At 55.4% G+C, this 21,819-nt stretch overlaps 1 long non-coding RNA gene across 1 annotated transcript; it reads right to left on the bottom strand.

The window, feature by feature from the left end:
• Positions 1-1,140: 1,140 nt before the first annotated feature.
• LOC128831057 (uncharacterized) lies at positions 1,141-9,626 on the bottom strand. The gene is made up of 2 exons (XR_008443732.1): positions 9,552-9,626; positions 1,141-1,732 (listed from the first exon to the last, which is right to left on the bottom strand). It is a non-coding gene; the product is annotated as an uncharacterized LOC128831057 (long non-coding RNA).
• Between the last annotated feature and the right edge of the window lie 12,193 nt (positions 9,627-21,819).

The following is a 21,819-nucleotide window of genomic DNA, read 5'->3' as shown; positions in this document are numbered from 1 at the left end:
TGGGCCCGGGAAACAAGCACAGACTGGTGGGACCGCATAGTGTTGCAGGTGTGGGACGATTCCCAGTAGCTGCGAAACTTTCGCATGCGTAAGAGCACTTTCATGGAACTTTGTGACTTGCTTTCCCCTGCCCTGAACCGCCAGAATACCAAGATGAGAGCAGCCCTCACAGTTGAGAAGTGAGTGGCGATAGCCCTGTGGAAGCTTGCAATGCCAGACAGCTACCGGTCAGTCGGGAATCAATTTGGAGTGGACAAATCTACTGTGGGGGCTGCTGTGATGCAAGTAGTCAAAGCAATCACTGAGCTGCTGCTACCAAAGGTAGTGACTCTGGGAAATGTGCAGGTCATAGTAGATGGCTTTGCTGCAATGGGATTCCCTAACTGTGGTGGGGCGATAGATGGAACCCATATCCCTATCTTGGCACCGGAGCACCAGGGCAGCCAGTACTTTCAATGGTGCTGCAAGCACTGGTGGATCACAAGGTACATTTCAACAACATCCCGGGATGGCCGGGAAGGGTTCATGACGCGCACGTCTTCAGGAACACTAGTCTGTTTAAATGGCTGCAGCAAGGGATTTACTTCCCAGACCAGAAAATAACCGTTGGGGATGTTGAAATGCCTATAGTCATCCTTGGGGACCCAGCCTACCCCTTAATGCCATGGCTCATGAAGCCATACACAGGCTGCCTGGACAGTAGTCAGGAGCTGTTCAACTACAGGCTGAGCAAGTGCAGAATGGTGGTAGAATGTGCATTTGGCCGTTTAAAGGGTCATTGGCGCACTTTACTGACTTGCTCAGACCTCAGCCAAATCAGTGTTCCCATTGTTATTGCTGCTTGCTGTGTGCTCCACAGTCTCTGTAAGAGTAAGGGGGAGATGTTTATGGTGGGGTGGGAGGTTGAGGCAAATCGCCTGGCCACTGATTACGCTGAGCCAGACACCAGGGCGATTAGAAGAGCACACCAGGAAGCGCTGTGCATCAGAGAAGCTTTGAAAACCAGTTTCATGACTGGCCAGGCTATGGTGTGAAAGTTCTGTTTGTTTCTCCTTGATGAAAACCCGCCCCCTTGATTGACTCATTCCCTGTAAGCAACCCACCCTCCCCCCTTCGATCACAGATTGCTTTCAAAGTCACTATCATTTAAAAATCATGTATTCTTTATTAATTAATTATAAACATAGGGAGAGAACTGACAAGGTAGCCTGGGTGGAGTTTGGGAGGAGTGGAGGAGGGAAGGAAAAGGCCACTTCAAAAGTTCAAAATAATGACAGCCTTTTGCTTGGGCTGTCCACTGGAGTGGAGTGGCAGGGTGCACGGAGCCTCCTCCCCCATTCTTGGGCGTCTGGGTGAGGAGGCTATGGAACTTGGGGAGGGGGAAGGGTGGTTATACAGGGGCTGCAGCGGCACTCTGTGACCCTGCTGCAGTTCCTGAAGCTCCACCAGACGCCGGAGCATGTCCGTTTGATCATGCAGCAGCCGCAGCGTTGCATCCTGCCTCCTCTGATCTTCCTGCCGCCACCTCTCATCTCGAGCATCCCTCCTGTCCTCACGTTCATTGGCAGCTTCCTGTACTTTGATACCGTGTCCTTCCACTCATTCAGATGAGCTCTTTCATCGCAGGTCGACTGCATGATCTCTGAGAACATGTCGTCTTGCGTGCATTTTTTTCGCCGCCTTATCTGAGATAGCCTTCAGGACGGAGGAGGGAGGCTTGAAAAATTTGCAGCTGCGGGAGGGAAAAAAGGGAGAGAAGTATTTAAAAAGATACATTTTACAGAACAATGCTTATACTCTTTCATGGTGAACAACACTATTCGCATTATATAGCACATGTGATTTCAGTACAAGGTCGCATTTTGCATCTTAATATTGAGTGCCTGCGGCTTTGGTGTTAGAGATCACAGACGCAGAGCCGGGCAACAGAATTCGGCTTGCATGCGGTCATGGTAAGCCATTGTCTTTCGGCTTCTGCAACCTTCATAAAAGCAGCGCCCTCCTTTCCCATACCAAGCAAATCCCATTGAGTGCTGCGGTTTTCGTGTTAATGTGCAGCAGCAGAAACCAAACTAACCCCCGCCCCATCCAATTCTCTGGGATGATTGCTTTACCCCTCCCACCACCGCATGGCTGGTATCAGGGAAGATCCCTGCTAGCCAAACGCGAAAAGCTCAGCGCCAATGCCCCCCTCCTCCCCACCGTTTGGCTAACTGCAGGGAAGGATTTCTTTTCAGCCACAGGCAAACAGCCCAGTAGGAATGGCCACCTCTGTCCCCTTAATTAAATTCTCGTATTTCAATCAGGTTACCATGAATGATATCACTCTCCTGAGGATAACACAGCGAAATAAAGAACGGATGTTGCTTGAATGCCAGCAAACACCGGGACCATATGCTGCCAGGCTTTGTCATGCAATGATACCAGATTATTTGCTTCTAGCATGGCGGGGTAAAGTGTCCTACCATGGAGGACGGAATAAGGCTGCACTGCCCAGAAACCTTCTGCAAAGGCTTTTGGAGTACCTCCAGGAGAGCTTCATGGAGATGTCCCTGGAGGATTTCTGTTCCATCCCCAGACATGTTAACAGACTTTTCCAGCAGTTGTACTGGCCAAGAATTCATCCCAAGTCCTCAGGGCAAATTAATCATTAAAAAACACTTGCTTTTAAACCATGTTTTATATTTACAAAGGTACACTCACCAGAGGTTCCTTCCTTGGCTTCATTGTCTGGGATACCACCTTGGGAGGGTTGGGAGGGTACTTCAGTCAGGCTGAGAAAATGATCCTGGCTGTTGGGGAGAACAGAGTACTGTGTGCTCTCCACAAGCTCCTCCTCCTCTTCATCATCATCTTCCCTGTCCGCAAAATCCTCAGGCATGGCTGAGAGTACCCCCTCATAAGAATCCATGGTCAGGGGTGGAGTAGTGGTGGCGGCCCCCCCTAGAATTGCATGCAGCTCAGCATAGAAGCGGCATGTCTGCGGCTCTGCCCCGAAGTGTCCATTTGCTTCTTTGGTTTTCTGGTATGCTTGTCTGAGTTCCTTAACTTTCACGTGGCACTGATCTGAGTCCCTATTGTGGCCTCTCTCCATCATGCCCCTGGAGATTTTTTCAAATGTTTTGGCATTTCGTCTTTTGGAACGTAGTTCTGCTAGCATGGAATTCTCTCCCCATACAGCGATCAGATCCAGTACCTCCCGTACGATCCGTGCTGGTACTCTTTTTTGATTCTCGGACTGCATGGTTACCTGTGCTGATGAGCTCTGCGTGGTCACCTTTGCTCTCCACGCTGAGCAAACAGAAAATGAAATTCAAAAGTTCGTGGGGCTTTTCCTGTCTACCTGGCCAGTGCATCCGAGTTCAGATTGCTGTCCAGAGCGGTCACAATGGTGCATTGTGGGATAGCTCCCAGAGGCCAATACCGTCAAATTGTGCCCACACTAACCCTAATTCGAACCGGCAATGTCGATTTCGGCGCTACTCCCTTCATCGGGGAGGAGTACAGAAATTGATTTTAAGAGCCCTTTATGTCAAAGTAAATGGCTTCGTTATGTGGACGGGTGCAGGGTTAATTCGATTTAAAGCTGCTAAATTCGACCTAAACTCGTAGTGTAGACCAGGCCTTAGTAAATGCTGAGCTAAAGAATGGGGGGAGGAGAGCAAACTTTTTGGAAATTTTGCATTTCATTTTATTATCAGCTAGTCTTTAAAGACTGACTTTTTTGTAAAGAACATGGTTAGGAAGGAAGGTGTGATTTTGAGAGGATGGGGCAGGCAATGAAAGGGTTGGGATGGGGAGGGGAGGGGTTGAGTGTGAGGGGATGAGGCAGGCATGACAGGGTTGGGATGGGGAAGGGAGGGAGCAGAGTGTGAGGGTTCGGGGCAGGTAGTGACAGGGTTGGGATGGGGAAGGGAGGGAGCAGAGTGTGAGGGTTCAGGACAGGCAGTGACAGGGTTGGGATGGGGAAGGGAGGGAGCAGAATGTGATGGTTCGGCAGGGCCGGCCCACAACATTTTTGCACCTGAGGCGGGGAGCTCAAATGATGCCCCCATGTCCCCTCGCTTGGGCCAAAACTTTGAAAGGTCTCAATTCTGCCTTCTTCCTGTTCTACTCCTCTCATGGTACTGCTCTGCTATCTACCCCAATAAAGGAGAACTAACAACTTAAAATGCCTTGTTCAAAAATTTTAAGTAACACTTAACTTTCAAACGCCTGAACAGCAAATGTAACTTTTCTTGTCTGAATAGTAAACACTGGCATTTTTATATGTTTGAATAATCAAAGTGGTGCTTCCCTGCCTTCTTGGTTGCAAAGATTTGAACTGCTTTCAGAAGGTCCACAGGCTGGGCCAGCTCATGCTCTATTGAGATGGTTGCAAGGCCGACCACCCTCTCCTGTGTCATTGAGGAGTGTAGATGTGTTTTTATTAACTTCAGCTTGGAGAAGCTGTGTTCTCCACTGGCAACTGTTACCGGAAATGTTAGAAGTATGCACAGAGCAACAAAAGCATTTGGAAAGAGGATCATCTTATTTGTGCACCTATATTCCAGACCAGCCTTTGGAGTTGATCCTGCTGAAATGTATCTTGAAAGGGCTTTCAGTTCATCACCTAAATCACTTGCATCAATATTGCACATGTCATCATGTGTCAACACTGTCTTTAGTGCCCTGCATTGCTGGTATAGGTCTTCTTCAGGTATAGTGAGGAGTTTTGGAATATCCTACAACATCCCAAATGTACTGCTGTGTTCCTTGAGCTGCATGAAAGGTTCTTCAACTGCCTGTATTTCACAATCTAGCACCTGGTTAAAGAATTCAGCTTTGAATTGCTGTTTGGGGTTTCTTATGGGATTATCCCGTGCCTCATAATCAAAATGTCTTCTTCTTCAGTGACTCTTGTATTCTTGAATGGGTGGGAAAATAGCTTCAGTGTCTAGTTCCTCTGCCAACTTCTGTACACTCTTCAGAATGTTTTGAAACCCCTCATCTGACCGATAAGACTGTAGGTATGACTTTGCTTTGTCCAGTTGTTCCATTGCTCCAGATATATCAAGGTCAACACCTTGGAGTCTCTTGCTTACAACATTTATTTCAAACAGTATGTCATTCCACAACACTAAGACACACAGAAATTTGAAGTTATGTATGTTTCTGGTGATTCCATTTCCCTCTGCCACTGTTCTCCCATGAACAGTTCCTGTCATAGCATTATCCTCCATAATGGCAACTATGGCATCATCTATCTTCCCAATTTGGTATTTGATAGGCTTTATCGCCTCCACTAGACTTTCCCATCATGTGGCATTCAGTGGTTTCAGTGTCAGAGAGGATGTTCCCAGATGTTGCTTCAAAATTTGCCATCATAAGAACATAAGAAAGGCCGTACCGGGTTAGACCAAAGGTCCATCTAGCCCAGTATCCTGTCTACCGACAGTGGCCAATGCCAGGTGCCCCAGAGGGAGTGAACCTAACAGGCAATGATCAAGTGATCTCTCTCCTGCCATCCATCTCCACCCTCTGACAGACAGAGGCTAGGGACACCATTCCTTACCCGTCCTGGCTAATAGCCATTAATGGACTTAACCACCATGAATTTATCCAGTTCTCTTTTAAACTCTGTTATAGTCCTAGCCTTCACAACCTCCTCAGGTAAGGAGTTCCACAAGTTGACTGTGCGCTGCGTGAAGAAGAACGTCCTTTTATTTGTTTTAAACCTGCTGCCTATTAATTTCATTTGATGACCCCTAGTTCTTGCATTATGGGAATAAGTAAATAACTTTTCCTTATCCACTTTCTCCACATCACTCATGATTTTATATACCTCTATCATATCCCCCCTTAGTCTCCTCTTTTCCAAGCTGAAGAGTCCTAGCCTCTTTAATCTCTCCTCATATGGGACCCTTAATCATTTTAGTTGTCCTTTTCTGAACCTTTTCTAGTGCCAGTATATCTTTTTTGAGATGAGGAGACCACATCTGTACGCAGTATTCGAGATGAGGGCGTACCATCGATTTATATAAGGGCAATAATATATTCTCTGTCTTATTCTCTATCCCCTTTTTAATGATTCCTAACATCCTGTTTGCTTTTTTGACCGCCTCTGCACACTGCGTGGACATTTTCAGAAAACTATCCACGATGACTCCAAGATCTTTTTCCTGACTTGTTGTAGCTAAATTAGCCCCCATCATATTGTATGTATAGTTGGGGTTATTTTTTCCAATGTGCATTACTTTACATTTATTCACATTAAATTTAATTTGCCATTTTGTTGCCCAATCACTTAGTTTTGTGAGATCTTTTTGAAGTCCTTCACCGTCTGCTTTGGACTTAACTATCTTTAGCAGTTTAGTATCATCTGCAAACTTTGCCACCTCACTGTTTGCCCCTTTCTCGAGATCATTTATGAATAAGTTGAATAGGATCGGTCCGAAGACTGACCCTTGGGGAACACCACTAGTTACCTCTCTCCATTCTGAGAATTTACCATTAATTCCTACCCTTTGTTCCCTGTCTTTTAACCAGTTCTCAATCCATGAAAGGACCTTCCCTTTTATCCCATGGCAGCTTACTTTACATAAGAGCCTTTGGTGAGGGACCTTGTCAAAGGCTTTCTGGAAATCTAAGTACACTATGTCCACTGGATCCCCCTTGTCCACATGTTTGTTGACCCCTTCAAAGAATTCTAATAGATTAGTAAGACACGATTTCTCTTTACAGAGACCATGTTGACTATTGCTCAACAGTTTATGTTTTTCTATGTGTCGGACAATTTTATTCTTAACTATTGTTTCAACTAATTTGCCCAGTACAGACGTTCGACTTACCGGTCTGTAATTGCCGGGATCACCTCTAGAGCCCTTTTTAAATATTGGCGTTACATCAGCTAACTTCCAGTCATTGGGTACAGAAGCCGATTTAAAGGACAGGTTACAAACCTTAGTTAACAGTTCCGCAACTTCACATTTGAGTTCTTTCAGAACTCTTGGGTGAATGCCATCTGGTCTCGGTGACTTGTTAATGTTAAGTTTATCAATTAATTCCAAAACCTCCTCTCGTGACACTTCAATCCGTGACACTTCCTCAGATTTGTTACCTACAAAAGCCAGCTCAGGTTTGGGAATCTCCCTAACATCCTCAGCCATGAAGACTGAAGCAAAGAATCCATTTAGTTTTTCCGCAATGACTTTATCGTCTTTAAGCGCTCCTTTTGTATCTCGATCATCAAGGGGCCCCACTGGTTGTTTAGCAGGCTTCCTGCCTCTGATGTACTTAAAAAACATTTTGTTATTACCTTTGGAGTTTTTGGCTAGCGTTCTTCAAACTCCTCTTTGGCTTTTCTTATTACATTCTTGCACTTAATTTGGCAGCGTTTACGCTCCTTTCTATTTACCTCACTAGGATTTGACTTCCACTTTTTAAAGGAATTCTTTTTATCTCTCCCAGCTTCTCTTACATGGTTGTTAAGCCATGGTGGCTCTTTTTTAGTTCTTTTACTGTGTTTCTTAATTTGGGGTATACATAGAAGTTGGGCCTCTATTATGGTGTCTTTAAAAAGCGCCCATGCAGCTTGCAGGGATTTCACTTTAGTCACTGTACCTTTTAACTTCTGTTTAACTAACCCCCTCATTTTTGCATAGTTCCCCCTTTTGAAATTAAATGCCACAGTGTTAGGCTGTTGAGATGTTCTTCCCACCACAGGGATGTTGAATGCTATCGTATTATGCCATCGATGAGTTGATGCAGAGAAAAATACTTAGATGCTTTGAATTACATTAAAAAATTCAGCAGCCTCGCTAGAAGATGAAGCTGCTTCACTGACCACTAAGTTCAATGAATGAGAACTGCATGGGACAAAAAAAGCTTGAGGGTTTAACTCTTGGATCTGTGTCTGCACTCCTCTGTTCTTTCCTCTCATGTTGGCACCATTATCGTAGCCCTGACCTCTCATGTCAGCTATCGCAATTCCCGTATCTTCCAGCTTTTTAAGAAGCACATTTGTCATACCAGCTCCTGTAGTATCATTAATGTTAATAAATTCTAGAAAATGCTCTCTGACAGTCATCATTGGAGGGACATTTTCACTAGGTTCTGTTGTTTTTACAAAACACACCATTAAAGTCATTTATTCCATATGGCTGATATCAGGTGTGCAGTCCAGAATAACAGAGCAATATCTTGCTTACTTCAGATCTGCCACAATCTTCTGTTTGACTTTTGTTGCCAGTAACTCTATGATCCTATTTTGAATTGTTTTTCCAAGGTAGTGGTGTGTGTACATTTCTTGGGCGGTGACTCTTCTTAGATGCTCCTGGAGTACAGCATCAAACTCAGCCATCAGCTCCACAATTTTAAGGAAGTTTCCATTGTTTGGCACATAGAGCTGATCTGAAGTGCCACGCAGTGCTAGGTTTTGGGTAGCAAGCATTCTCACAATGGCAATGAGCCTTTTCAGAACATTTTGCCAGTAAAGAGACTCTGATGCAATCTTCTCTTGATGCTGATAATCTATGGTGGCCTTTAACCTTAGTCTCTTCTCAAGCTCTTTCCACCTATGGAATGCTCTCTGGTGATTTGCTGCCTTCTCGTGGCATGCCAGATTTCTAGCTAGATTTTTCCAGTCCTTTGTTCCTGTAGAACCCAATGCGACAGGAAAGTTAGACTGGAAGAGTTTGCAACAGAAACAGTATGCAGCATTCTGGGTTTTTGAGTACATAAGCCATGGCCTCTCCACTTTGTCACCATTGGGGATTTCATGCCAGTAATGTGTTGGATGGAAACTTCTATTTTCATTGTCTTTGGGGAACATGAAGTTTTTCACTTGCTGTGGCCCATGCAGTACAAGGAAGTCCCTCAGGCTACTGCTCAAGTGGGTCCACAGTCCTGGATCATCTAGACTTAAGGAATTAAACTCCGCAGCAGCTGTTTCTTGCGCCTCCATCACACTCTTCTATGATCTACACTTTTCTTCAGGAATGTGCATGGTTACATCCATTTGAGATGAAGATATGGATGCTGGAGTAGCTACCAGGTCACCTGCACTCTGACTAACTGGAAGATCAGGCATCTCCTCACCACTCACATCCTCACTGGGGCCGGAAGGCTCACTGTGAAAGGCTCACTGTGAACATTTGTGTCTATGTATCTCAGGAGACCTCCTTCCTGCTTAGATAGAAAAGGTTCCTTTGCTTTCTTTCTTTTTCTGAATGCTGCCCCAGAGGGGCATTTTCTTCTTTCACTCATGACTGCTGTTCTGTGCCAGCTATAGTGGCTCTCAACACTCAAGTGACGGGGACAAATAAGCAGGCTGGTAGTAGGGCCTGGTGAGGGAAGATATCAGGGTCTTAAGGGCCTAACTGGCTCCTACTACTTCAGTTGACTGCCTGTTCTCTTCAATTGGAGTCAGGGAAGCATCAGGAAATAGGAAGCTCCCTGAGAAGCTGGTGTTAATCAGTCCAGGCTCCTGGGGGGTGCTAGAGAGGTACATAAGAGACGCCTCCTCCTTTCTCTCCCTGCAGCGCCTGCTGCTTTCTGTTAGTCCCTCTCACCTTTTCTCCTGCGTGCCTGTTATATCTCTTGTGCCCTCCTTCCTCCAGCACAGCACTCCACCATCTCCGTGCATCTAGAGCAGAGAGAATACATATGCGCCAGCAGCAGACACAATTTTCTACACTCTGGGTCCTAGTGGCGCCCCCCATTCCCCTCACAGTCTGGCACCTGAGGTGGCTGCCTCAGTTCGCCTCATGGTTCGGGGCAGGCAATAACAGGCTTGGGAGGGGGCTGAATATAAGAGTTTGGGGCAGGCAGTGACAGGGTTGGGGCGGTGAAGGAACAGTACTGAGTGTAAGGGGCAGGGCATGGTAGGTCTTGGGCAGTGAGGTCAGGGCTTGGGAGACAGGGCAGAGTGTGACAGGTAGGGTGACCAGGTGTCCAGTTTTTGACCAGAACACCTGATCGAAAAGGGATCCTGGCGGCTCCAGTCAGCACCGCCAACCAGGCCGTTAAAAGTTCGGTCTGCGGTGCTGCGGAGCTAAGGCAGGCTAACCCTACCTGTCCTGACTCTGCGCTGCACCCCGGAACTGGCCAGCAGGTCCAGCTCCTAGGCCAGGGGGCCACAGGGCTCCGCACATTGCATCCGCTCCAAGCACCAGTTCCACGCTCCTACTGCGAGGGCGATGCCTGCGGGCAAGAGCAGCACGCAGAGCCTTCTGCCACGCCTCCACCTAGGAGCCAGACCTGCTGGCCGCTTCCCGGGCGCAGCGCGGTCCGCGGTGCCAGGACAGGCAGGATGCCTGCCTTAGCCCCCACGCTGTGCCACTGAGTGGGCGCCGAAGCCCGTGCCCCAACCCCGAGCCCCAACCCTAGCTCCGAGCCCCCCCTAAACCCAGAGCCCGCTCCTGCACCCAAACCCCTCATCCCCGGCCCCACCCCAGAGCCTGCACCCCCATATGGAATCCTCACCCCCTCCCGCACCCCAACCCCCTGCTCAAGCCCAGAGCCCCCTCCCACACCCTGAGCTCCTCTGGCCCACACCCAACTTGGAGCCCCCTCCTGGGCCCCTCATTGCCAACCCCACCCCCAGAGCCCACACCCCCAGATGGAGCCCTCACCCCTCTGTACCCCAACCCCCTACCTCAACCTGCAGCCCCCTCCTGAACCCTGAACCCCTCATCTCCATCCCCACCCTAGAGCCTGCACCCCCGAGCTGGAGCCCTCACCTGCCTGCCCCCAAACCCTCACACTCAGCCCCCTCCCCTCCCCATCTCAACACTGTCATTGCCTGCCCTGTACCCTCACACTCTGCCTCCTCCCCTGCCCTCCCCATCCCAACCCTGTCATTGCCTGCCCTGAACCCTCAAACTCAGACCCCTCCCCGCCCCATCCGAAGCCTGTCATTGCCTGCCCCCTCCCCTCACACTCAGCCCCTTCCCCATCCCAACCCCGTCATTGCCTGCCCCCTCCCCTCACACTCGGCCCTCTCCCCTGCCCTCCCAACCCTGTCATTGCCTGCCCCGTCCCCTCACACTCAGCCCCCTCCCGTGCCCTCCCCATCCCAACCCTGTCATTGCCTGCCCCGTCCCCTCACACTCAGCCCCCTCCCGTGCCGTCCCAACCCTGTCATTGCCTGCCCCCTCCCCTCACACTCAGCCCTCTCCCCTGCCCTCCCAACCCTGTCATTGCCTGCCCCGTCCCCTCACACTCAGCCCCCTCCCCTCCCCATCCCAACCCTGTCATTGCCTGCCCCGTCCCCTCACACTCAGCCCCCTCCCCTCCCCATCCCCTCCCTGTCATTGCCTGCCCTGAACCCTCAGACTCAGCCCCATTCGCTGCCCAGTCCCCTCACCGCCCCGCCCCCTCACTCTCTGCCCCGCCTCCTGCCCCGTCCCCTGCAAGTCCGCTGGTCTCAGACCCTGAGCCTGACCCTTTCCCCGGTCCCGCCCCAGCTCCTTTCCTCAGCCCGGTCCTGCCCCGCCCGCCCTCGCCCTTCAGCCCGCTCCCCCCGCAGCGCGCCTCCTCCCGTTGGCCTTTCGCGTTGCCCTGGTAACGGGAGAAGCCGCCGGGCCTGTCCTGTAACCGCCGCGGGGTGCGGGAAGGCGGCAGTCGGGGCGGGACGGCGCGGCTGGGTCGCGGGTGCCGGGGAGCTGGGACCGCGCTGCGCTGCCGCCGGCGCACGCACGCTCGGAGGAGCAGAGCAGGAGCCAGGCTGGTAACTGCCCCTGTCCGCCCAGGGGAGCAGCGAGAGCGGCGGGCTGATCCCGCGCTGCGTCCGAACCTGAGCAGCGCAGGGGTCTGGAGGCGACTCCACCGCCAGCACCCACCCGGCGTGAGCGTCCCTGCAGCGGGCACTGCCACAGAGCCAGGTACCTACCCGTGCCAGTGCCAGCCTCACCCCGACTGCTCCCTGCCCCCACAGAGCCAGGTACCTACCCGTGCCAGTGCCAGCCTCACCCCGACTGCTCCCTGCCCCCACAGAGCCAGGTACCTACCCGTGCCAGTGCCAGCCTCACCCCGACTGCTCCCTGCCCCCACAGAGCCAGGTACCTACCCCGTGCCAGTGCCAGCCTCACCCCGACTGCTCCCTGCCCCCACAGAGCCAGGTACCTACCCGTGCCAGTGCCAGCCTCACCCCGACTGCTCCCTGCCCCCACAGAGCCAGGTACCTACCCGTGCCAGTGCCAGCCTCACCCCGACTGCTCCCTGCCCCCACAGAGCCAGGTACCTACCCCGTGCCAGTGCCAGCCTCACCCCGACTGCTCCCTGCCCCCACAGAGCCGGTACCTACCCGTGCCAGTGCCAGCCTCACCCCGACTGCTCCCTGCCCCCACAGAGCCAGGTACCTACCCGTGCCAGTGCCAGCCTCACCCCGACTGCTCCCTGCCCCCACAGAGCCAGGTACCTACCCGTGCCAGTGCCAGCCTCACCCCGACTGCTCCCTGCCCCCACAGAGCCGGTACCTACCCCGTGCCAGTGCCAGCCTCACCCCGACTGCTCCCTGCCCCCACAGAGCCAGGTACCTACCCCGTGCCAGTGCCAGCCTCACCCCGACTGGTCCCTGCCCCCACAGAGCCGGTACCTACCCCGTGCCAGTGCCAGCCTCACCCCGACTGTTCCCAGCCCCACAGAGCCGGTACCTACCCCATGCCAGTGCCAGCCACACCCCGACTGCTCCCTGCCCCCACAGAGCCAGGTACCTACCCGTGCCAGTGCCAGCCTCACCCCGACTGGTCCCTGCCCCCATAGAACCGGTACCTACCCGTGCCAGTGCCAGCCTCACCCCGACTGCTCCCTGCCCCCACAGAGCCAGGTACCTACCCGTGCCAGTGCCAGCCTCACCCCGACTGCTCCCTGCCCCCACAGAGCCGGTACCTACCCCGTGCCAGTGCCAGCCTCACCCCGACTGCTCCCTGCCCCCACAGAGCCGGTACCTACCCCGTGCCAGTGCCAGCCTCACCCCGACTGCTCCCTGCCCCCACAGAGCCGGTACCTACCCCGTGCCAGTGCCAGCCTCACCTCGACTGTTCCCAGCCCCACAGAGCCAGTACCTACCCCGTGCCAGTGCCAGCCTCACCTCGACTGGTCCCTGCCCCCACAGAGCCAGGTACCTACCCCGTACCAGTGCCAGCCTCACCCCGACTGCTCCCTGCCCCCACAGAGCCAGGTACCTACCCCGTGCCAGTGCCAGCCTCACCCCGACTGGTCCCTGCCCCCACAGAGCCAGGTACCTACCCGTGCCAGTGCCAGCCTCACCCCGACTGGTCCCTGCCCCCACAGAGCCGGTACCTACCCCGTGCCAGTGCCAGCCTCACCCCGACTGTTCCCAGCCCCACAGAGCCGGGTACCTACCCCGTGCCAGTGCCAGCCTCACCCCGACTGCTCCCTGCCCCCACAGAGCCGGTACCTACCCCGTGCCAATGCCAGCCTCACCTCGACTGGTCCCTGCCCCCACAGAGCCAGGTACCTACCCCGTGCCAGTGCCAGCCTCACCCCGACTGGTCCCTGCCCCCACAGAGCCAGGTACCTACCCCGTAGCAGTGCCAGCCTCACCCCGACTGCTCCCTGCCCCCACAGAGCCAGGTACCTACCCCGTGCCAGTGCCAGCCTCACCCCGACTGGTCCCTGCCCCCACAGAGCCAGGTACCTACCCGTGCCAGTGCCAGCCTCACCCCGACTGGTCCCTGCCCCCACAGAGCCGGTACCTACCCCGTGCCAGTGCCAGCCTCACCCCGACTGTTCCCAGCCCCACAGAGCCGGGTACCTACCCCGTGCCAGTGCCAGCCTCACCCCGACTGCTCCCTGCCCCCACAGAGCCAGGTACCTACCCGTGCCAGTGCCAGCCTCACCCCGACTGGTCCCTGCCCCTACAGAGCCAGGTACCTACCCCGTGCCAGTGCCAGCCTCACCCCGACTGGTCCCTGCCCCACAGAGCCGGTACCTATCCCGTGCCAGTGCCAGCCTCACCCCGACTGCTCCCTGCCCCACAGAGCCGGATACCTACCCCGTGCCAGTGCCAGCCTCACCCCGACTGCTCCCTGCCCCCACAGAGCCAGGTACCTACCCCGTGCCAGCCTCACCCCAACTGCTCCCTGCCCCCACAGAGCCGGTACCTACCCCGTGCCATTGCCAGCCTCACCCCGACTGCTCCCTGCCCCCACAGAGCCGGGTACCTACCCCGTGCCACTGCCAGCCTCACCCCGACTGTTCCCAGCCCCACAGAGCCAGGTACCTACCCCGTGCCAGTGCCAGCCTCACCCCGACTGGTCCCTGCCCCCACAGAGCCGGATACCTACCCCGTGCCAGTGCCAGCCTCACCCCGACTGTTCCCAGCCCCACAGAGCCCGGTACCTACCCGTGCCAGTGCCAGCCTCACCCCGACTGCTCCCTGCCCCACACAGCCGGGTACCTACCCCATGCCAGTGCCAGCCTCACCCCGACTGTTCCCTGCCCCACAGAGCCGGTACCTACCCCGTGCCAGTGCCACCCTCACCCCGACTGCTCCCTACCCCACAGAGCCGGATACCTACCCCGTGCCAGTGCCAGCCTCACCCCGACTGGTCCCTGCCCCCACAGAGCCGGATACCTACCCCGTGCCAGTGCCAGCCTCACCCCGACTGCTCCCTGCCCCACAGAACTGGATACCTACCCCGTGCCAGTGCCATCCTCACCCCGACTGTTCCCAGCCCCACAGAGCCAGTACCTACCCCGTGCCAGTGCCAGCCTCACCCCGACTGTTCCCAGCCCCACAGAGCCGGGTACCTACCCCGTGCCAGTGCCAGCCTCACCCCGACTGCTCCCTGCCCCCACAGAGCCAGGTACCTACCCCGTGCCAGTGCCAGCCTCACCCCGACTGGTCCCTGCCCCCACAGAGCCGGATACCTACCCCGTGCCAGTGCCAGCCTCACCCCGACTGTTCCCAGCCCCACAGAGCCCGGTACCTACCCGTGCCAGTGCCAGCCTCACCCCGACTGCTCCCTGCCCCACACAGCCGGGTACCTACCCCATGCCAGTGCCAGCCTCACCCCGACTGTTCCCTGCCCCACAGAGCCGGTACCTACCCCGTGCCAGTGCCACCCTCACCCCGACTGCTCCCTACCCCACAGAGCCGGATACCTACCCCGTGCCAGTGCCAGCCTCACCCCGACTGTTCCCAGCCCCACAGAGCCAGGTACCTACCCCGTGCCAGTGCCAGCCTCACCCCGACTGGTCCCTGCCCCCACAGAGCCGGATACCTACCCCGTGCCAGTGCCAGCCTCACCCCGACTGTTCCCAGCCCCACAGAGCCAGGTACCTACCCCGTGCCAGTGCCAGCCTCACCCCGACTGCTCCCTGCCCCACAGAGCCGGGTACCTACCCCATGCCAGTGCCAGCCTCACCCCGACTGTTCCCTGCCCCACAGAGCCGGATACCTACCCCGTGCCAGTGCCAGCCTCACCCCGACTGCTCCCTGCCCCCACAGAGCCGGATACCTACCCCGTGCCAGTGCCAGCCTCACCCCGACTGGTCCCTGCCCCCACAGAGCCGGATACCTACCCCGTGCCAGTGCCAGCCTCACCCCGACTGCTCCCTGCCCCACAGAACTGGATACCTACCCCGTGCCAGTGCCATCCTCACCCCGACTGTTCCCAGCCCCACAGAGCCAGTACCTACCCCGTGCCAGTGCCAGCCTCACCCCGACTGTTCCCAGCCCCACAGAGCCGATACCTACCCCGTGCCAGTGCCAGCCTCACCCCGACTGTTCCCAGCCCCACAGAGCCAGGTACCTACCCCGTGCCAGTGCCAGCCTCACCCCGACTGCTCCCTGCCCCCACAGAGCCCGGTACCTACCCGTGCCAGTGCCAGCCTCACCCCGACTGCTCCCTGCCCCACAGAGCCGGGTACCTACCCCATGCCAGTGCCAGCCTCACCCCGACTGTTCCCTGCCCCACAGGGCCGGTACCTACCCCGTGCCAGTGCCAACCTCACCCCGACTGCTCCCTACCCCACAGAGCCGGATACCTACCCCGTGCCAGTGGCAGCCTCACCCCGACTGCTCCCTGCCCCCACACAGCCGGATACCTACCCCGTGCCAGTGCCAGCCTCACCCCGACTGGTCCCTGCCCCCACAGAACTGGATACCTACCCCGTGCCAGTGCCAGCCTCACCCCGACTGTTCCCAGCCCCACAGAGCCGATACCTACCCCGTGCCAGTGCCAGCCTCACCCCGACTGCTCCCTGCCCCCACAGAGCCCGGTACCTAACCGTGCCAGTGCCAGCCTCACCCCGACTGCTCCCTGCCCCACGGAGCCAGGTACCTACCCCGTGCCAGTGCAGGCCTCAGCCCGACTGCTCCCTGTCCCCACAGAGCCAGGTACCTGCCCCGTACCAGTGCCAGCCTCACCCCGACTGTTCCCAGCCCCACAGAGCCGGGTACCTACCCCGTGCCAGTGCCAGCCTCACCCCGACTGGTCCCAGCCCCACAGAGCCGGATACCTACCCCGTGCCAGTGCCAGCCTCACCCCGACTGTTCCCAGCCCCACAGAGCCAGGTACCTACCCCGTGCCAGTGCCAGCCTCACCCCGACTGCTCCCTGCCCCCACAGAGCCCGGTACCTACCCCATGCCAGTGCCAACCTCACCCCGACTGTTCCCTGCCCCACAGAGCCGGTACCTACCCCGTGCCAGTGCCAGCCTCACCCCGACTGCTCCCTACCCCACAGGGCCGGATACCTACCCCGTGCCAGTGCCAGCCTCACCCCGACTGCTCCCTGCCCCCACAGAGCCGGATACCTACCCCGTGCCAGTGCCAGCCTCACCCCGACTGGTCCCTGCCCCCACAGAGCCGGATACCTACCCCGTGCCAGTGCCAGCCTCACCCCGACTGCTCCCTGCCCCACAGAACTGGATACCTACCCCGTGTCAGTGCCATCCTCACCCCAACTGTTCCCAGCCCCACAGAGCCAGTACCTACCCCGTGCCAGTGCCAGCCTCACCCCGACTGTTCCCAGCCCCACAGAGCCGATACCTACCCCGTGCCAGTGCCAGCCTCACCTCGACTGCTCCCTGCCCCCACAGAGCCCGGTACCTAACCGTGCCAGTGCAGGCCTCACCCCGACTGCTCCCTGCCCCCACAGAGCCGGATACCTACCCCGTGCCAGTGCCAGCCTCACCCCGACTGCTCCCTGCCCCCACATAGCCGGGGACCTACCCCGTGCCAGTGCCAGCCTCACCCCGACTGGTCCCTGCCCCCACAGAGACAGGTACCTACCCCTTGTCAGTGCCAACCTCACCCCGACTGGTCCCTGCCCCACAGAGCCGGGTACCTACCCCGTGCCAGTGCCAGTCTCACCCCGACTGGTCCCTGCCCCCACAGAGCCGGGAACCTACCCGTGCCAGTGCCAGCCTCACCCCGACTACTCCCTGCCCCACAGAGCCGAGTACCTACCTCATGCCAGTGCCAACCTCATCCCGACTGGTCCCTGCCCCCATAGAACCGGTACCTACCCCGTGCCAGTGCCAGCCCCACCCCGACTACTCCCTGCCCCCACAGAGCCAGGTACCTACCCTGTGCCAGTGCCAGCCTCACCCCGACTGGTCCCTGCCCCCACAGAGCCGGGTACCTACCCGTGCCAGTGCCAGCCTCACCCCGACTACTCCCTGCCCCACAGAGCCGAGTACCTACCTCATGCCACTGCCAGCCTCACCCCGATTGGTCCCTGCCCCCACAGAGCCGGTACCTACCCCGTGCCAATGCCAGCCCCACCCCGACTACTCCCTGCCCCCACAGAGCCAGGTACCTACCCTGTGCCAGTGCCAGCCTCACCCCGACTGGTCCCTTCCCCTCACAGAGCCGGGTACCTACCCGTGCCAGTGCCAGCCTCACCCCGACTGCTCCCTGCCCCCACAGAGCCGGTACCTACCCCGTGCCAGTGCCAGCCTCACCCCGACTGGTCACAGCCCCCACAGAGCCGGGTACCTACCCCGTGCCAGTGCCAGCCTCACCCCGACTGGTCCCTGCCCCCACAGAGCCGGGGACCTACCCCGTGCCAGTGCCAGCCCCACCCCGACTACTCCCTGCCCCCACAGAGCCAGGTACCTACCCTGTGCCAGTACCAGCCTCACCCCGACTGGTCCCTGCCCCCACAGAGCCGGGAACCTACCCGTGCCAGTGCCATCCTCACCCCGACTACTCCCTGCCCCACAGAGCCGAGTACCTAGCTCATGCCAGTGCCAGCCTCATCCCGACTGGTCCCTGCCCCCATAGAACCGGTACCTACCCCGTGCCAGTGCCAGTCCCACCCCGACTACTGCCTGCCCCCACAGAGCCAGGTACCTACCCCGTGCCAGTGCCAGCCCCACCCCGACTACTCCCTGCCCCCACAGAGCCGGGTACCTACCCGTGCCAGTGCCAGCCTCACCCCGACTACTCCCTGCCCCACAGAGCCGAGTACCTACCTCATGCCAGTGCCAGCCTCATCCCGACTGTTCCCTGCCCCCATAGAACCGGTACCTACCCCGTGCCAGTGCCAGCCTCACCCCAACTACTCCCTGCCCCCACAGAGCCGGTACCTACCCCGTGCCATTGCCAGCCTCACCCCGACTACTCCCTGCCCCCACAGAGCTAGGTACCTACCCCGTGCCAGTGCCAGCCTCACCCCGACTGGTCCCTGCCCCCACAGAGCCGGTACCTACCCCGTGCCAGTGCCAGCCTCACCCTGTTTGGTCCCTGCCCCTACAGAGCCAGGTACCTACCCCGTGCCAGTTCCAGCCTTACCCCGACTATTCCCTGCCCTCACAGAGCTGGGTACCTATCCTGTGCCACTGCCAGCCTCACCCCGACTACTCCCTGCCGCCACAGAGCCGGGTCCCTACCCCATGCCAGTGCCAGCCTCACCCCGACGGGTCCCTGCCCCCACAGAGCCGGGGCTGCCCCTGTGCCAGTGTCAGCCTCCCCCCGACTGGTCGCTGCCCCCACAGAGTCGGGTACCTACCCTGTGCCAGTGTCAGCCCCACCCTGATTGGTCCCTGCCCCCACAGAGCTAGGTACCTACCCCGTGCCAGTGCCAGCCTCACCCCGACTGGTCCCTGCCCCCACAGAGCCGGTACCTACCCCGTGCCAGTGCCAGCCTCACCCTGTTTGGTCCCTGCCCCTACAGAGCCAGGTACCTACCCCGTGCCAGTTCCAGCCTTACCCCGACTATTCCCTGCCCTCACAGAGCTGGGTACCTATCCTGTGCCACTGCCAGCCTCACCCCGACTACTCCCTGCCGCCACAGAGCCGGGTCCCTACCCCATGCCAGTGCCAGCCTCACCCCGACGGGTCCCTGCCCCCACAGAGCCGGGGCTGCCCCTGTGCCAGTGTCAGCCTCCCCCCGACTGGTCGCTGCCCCCACAGAGTCGGGTACCTACCCTGTGCCAGTGTCAGCCCCACCCTGATTGGTCCCTGCCCCCACAGAGCCGGAGTTGCCCCTCTCCCCCGTGCCTGTGCCAGCCTCACCCTGACTTGTCTCTGCCCCCAAAGAGCCAGGGCTACCCCCTCCCATGCCAGTATCATCCTCGCTTTGACTGGTCCCTGCCCCTGCAGTGCTGGGGCTGCCCTCCGTGCAAATGTCAGTCTCACTCTGATTGGTCTCTGCCCCCACAGGGCCCCTGCCCTGCCACCATGCTAGTGTCAGCCTCACTCTGGTACCTGGTCCCACAGAGTTAGTGGTGCTCTACATTGGCTGTTCTGCACCCCAAAGGCACACTCACTCAAACTGGACCTGCTCTACACCCTGTTTTCACTCCTCCTTTGAGACACCTTTACCATGGTGCTGGGTCAACTCCACACCCCAGTGTTACTTTTGCTGTGTCTCGTCCTTAACTCCACAAAGATGGGGCTGTTCCAAACCCTATTATCATGTTGCTGCACTTAAAAATGATAAAAGAAATAGTATTTTTCAATTCACCTCATACAAGAACTGTAATGAAATCTCTTTATCATGAAAGTGCAACTTAGAAATGTAGATTTTTTTTGGTATATAACTACTCAAAAACAAAACAATGTAAAACTTTAGAGCCTACAAGTCCACTCAGTCCTATTTCTTGTTCAGCCAATCGCTAAGACAAACAAGTTTGTTTACATTTATGGGAGATAATGCTATCCGCTTCTTATTTACGTCACCTGAAATTGAGAACAGGCGTTCCCATGGCACTTTTGTAGCCAGCATTGCAAGGTATTTACATGCCAGATATGCTAACCATTCGTATGCCCCTTCATGCTTCAGCCACCATTCCAGAGGACATACTACCATGCTGATGATTCTCGTTAAAATATAGTGTGTTAATTAAATTTGTGACTGAACTCCCTGAGGGAGAATTGTATGTATTCTGCCATATATTTCATGTTATAGCAGTCTCGGATGATGACTCAGCATGTTGTTCATGTTAAGAACACTTTCACAGCAGATTTGAAAAAATGCAAAGAAGGTACTAATGTGAGATTTCTAAAGATAGGTCTAGCACTTGACTCAAGGTATAAGAACCTGAAGTGCCTTCCAAAATCTGAGAGGAACGAGGTATGGAGCATACTTTCAGAAGTCTTAAAAGATCAACACTCCAATGCAGAAACTACAGAACCCAAATCACCAAAAAAGAAAATCAACCTTCTGCTGGTGGCATCTGACTCAGATGATGAAAATGAACATATTTCGGTCTGCACTGATTTGAATCGTTAGTGAGCAGAACCCATCATCAGCATGGATGCATGTCCTCTGAAATGGTGGTTGAAGCATTAAGGAACATATGAATCTTTAGCGCATCTGGCACGTAAATATCTTGCAATGCCGGGCACAACAGTGCCATGCGAACGCCTGTTCCAACTTTCAGGTGACAATGTAAACAAGAAGCGGACAGCATTGTCTCTTGCACATGTAAACAAACTTGTATGTCTGAACAATTGGCTGAAGAAGAAGTAGGACCGAGTGGACTTGTAGGCTCTAAAGTTTGACATTGTTTTATTTTTGAATGCAGTTTTTTTTGTGCATAATTCTACATTTGTAAGTTCAACTTTCATGATAAAGAGATTGCACTACAGTACTTGTATTAAGTGAATTTTATTTTTACAGTGCAAATATTTATTAAAAAAATATAAAGTGAGCAATGTACACTTTGTATTCTATGTTGAAATTGAAATCAATATATTTGAAATGTGGAAAACATCCAAAAATATTTAAATAAAAGGTATTCTATTATTGTTTAACAGCACAATTAATCGTGCGATTAATCACAATTAATATTTTTAATCGCTTGACAGCCATACTCTGAACCCTAGTGTCAAGACTTCTCCAATTCATTGCTGTAGATGTAGAGCTAGGACTGCGCCAATGCCAAATTTCACACTCACTCCAACTATTGCCACCACAGGACTGGAGTTTCTCTAAACCCCCGGTTTGTTGCTCCTCTCTAGCCTGTGCTGCCACCACACAGCTGGAGTTGATCCAAACCCAACTGACATACCATCTCCACCATGGAGCGGAGGCTGCTCTATCCCTAGAGTTACCTCATAGCCACCACCCAACAGAGCCAGGGCTCCTCTAAACCCCAGTGTTGCATCAACTCCAACAGTTGCTGTCACAGAGTTGGGGTTACTCCAGATCCCAGTGCCATACTCACTATGAGCTATTCCACAGAGCTACTCCACAATTCAGTGTGCGTGGGGTATTTGCAATTGAAAAGTTACAAAATTAAAAAAAAGTTGAAACACTCCACATATAGTGAATGTCTGTATAAGTATACACATAAGAGTCCAAATTACTTTATTTCATTGTTTGCTTTTGACAGTTTAAAAGAACAATATAGAGGG

This window comes from Malaclemys terrapin, chromosome 1, assembly GCF_027887155.1.
Source record: "Malaclemys terrapin pileata isolate rMalTer1 chromosome 1, rMalTer1.hap1, whole genome shotgun sequence".
In the NCBI taxonomy this organism is placed as follows: domain Eukaryota; kingdom Metazoa; phylum Chordata; order Testudines; family Emydidae; genus Malaclemys; species Malaclemys terrapin.
Note: the sequence above shows the minus strand (reverse complement) of the source record. Positions and strands in the feature narration are given on the sequence as shown.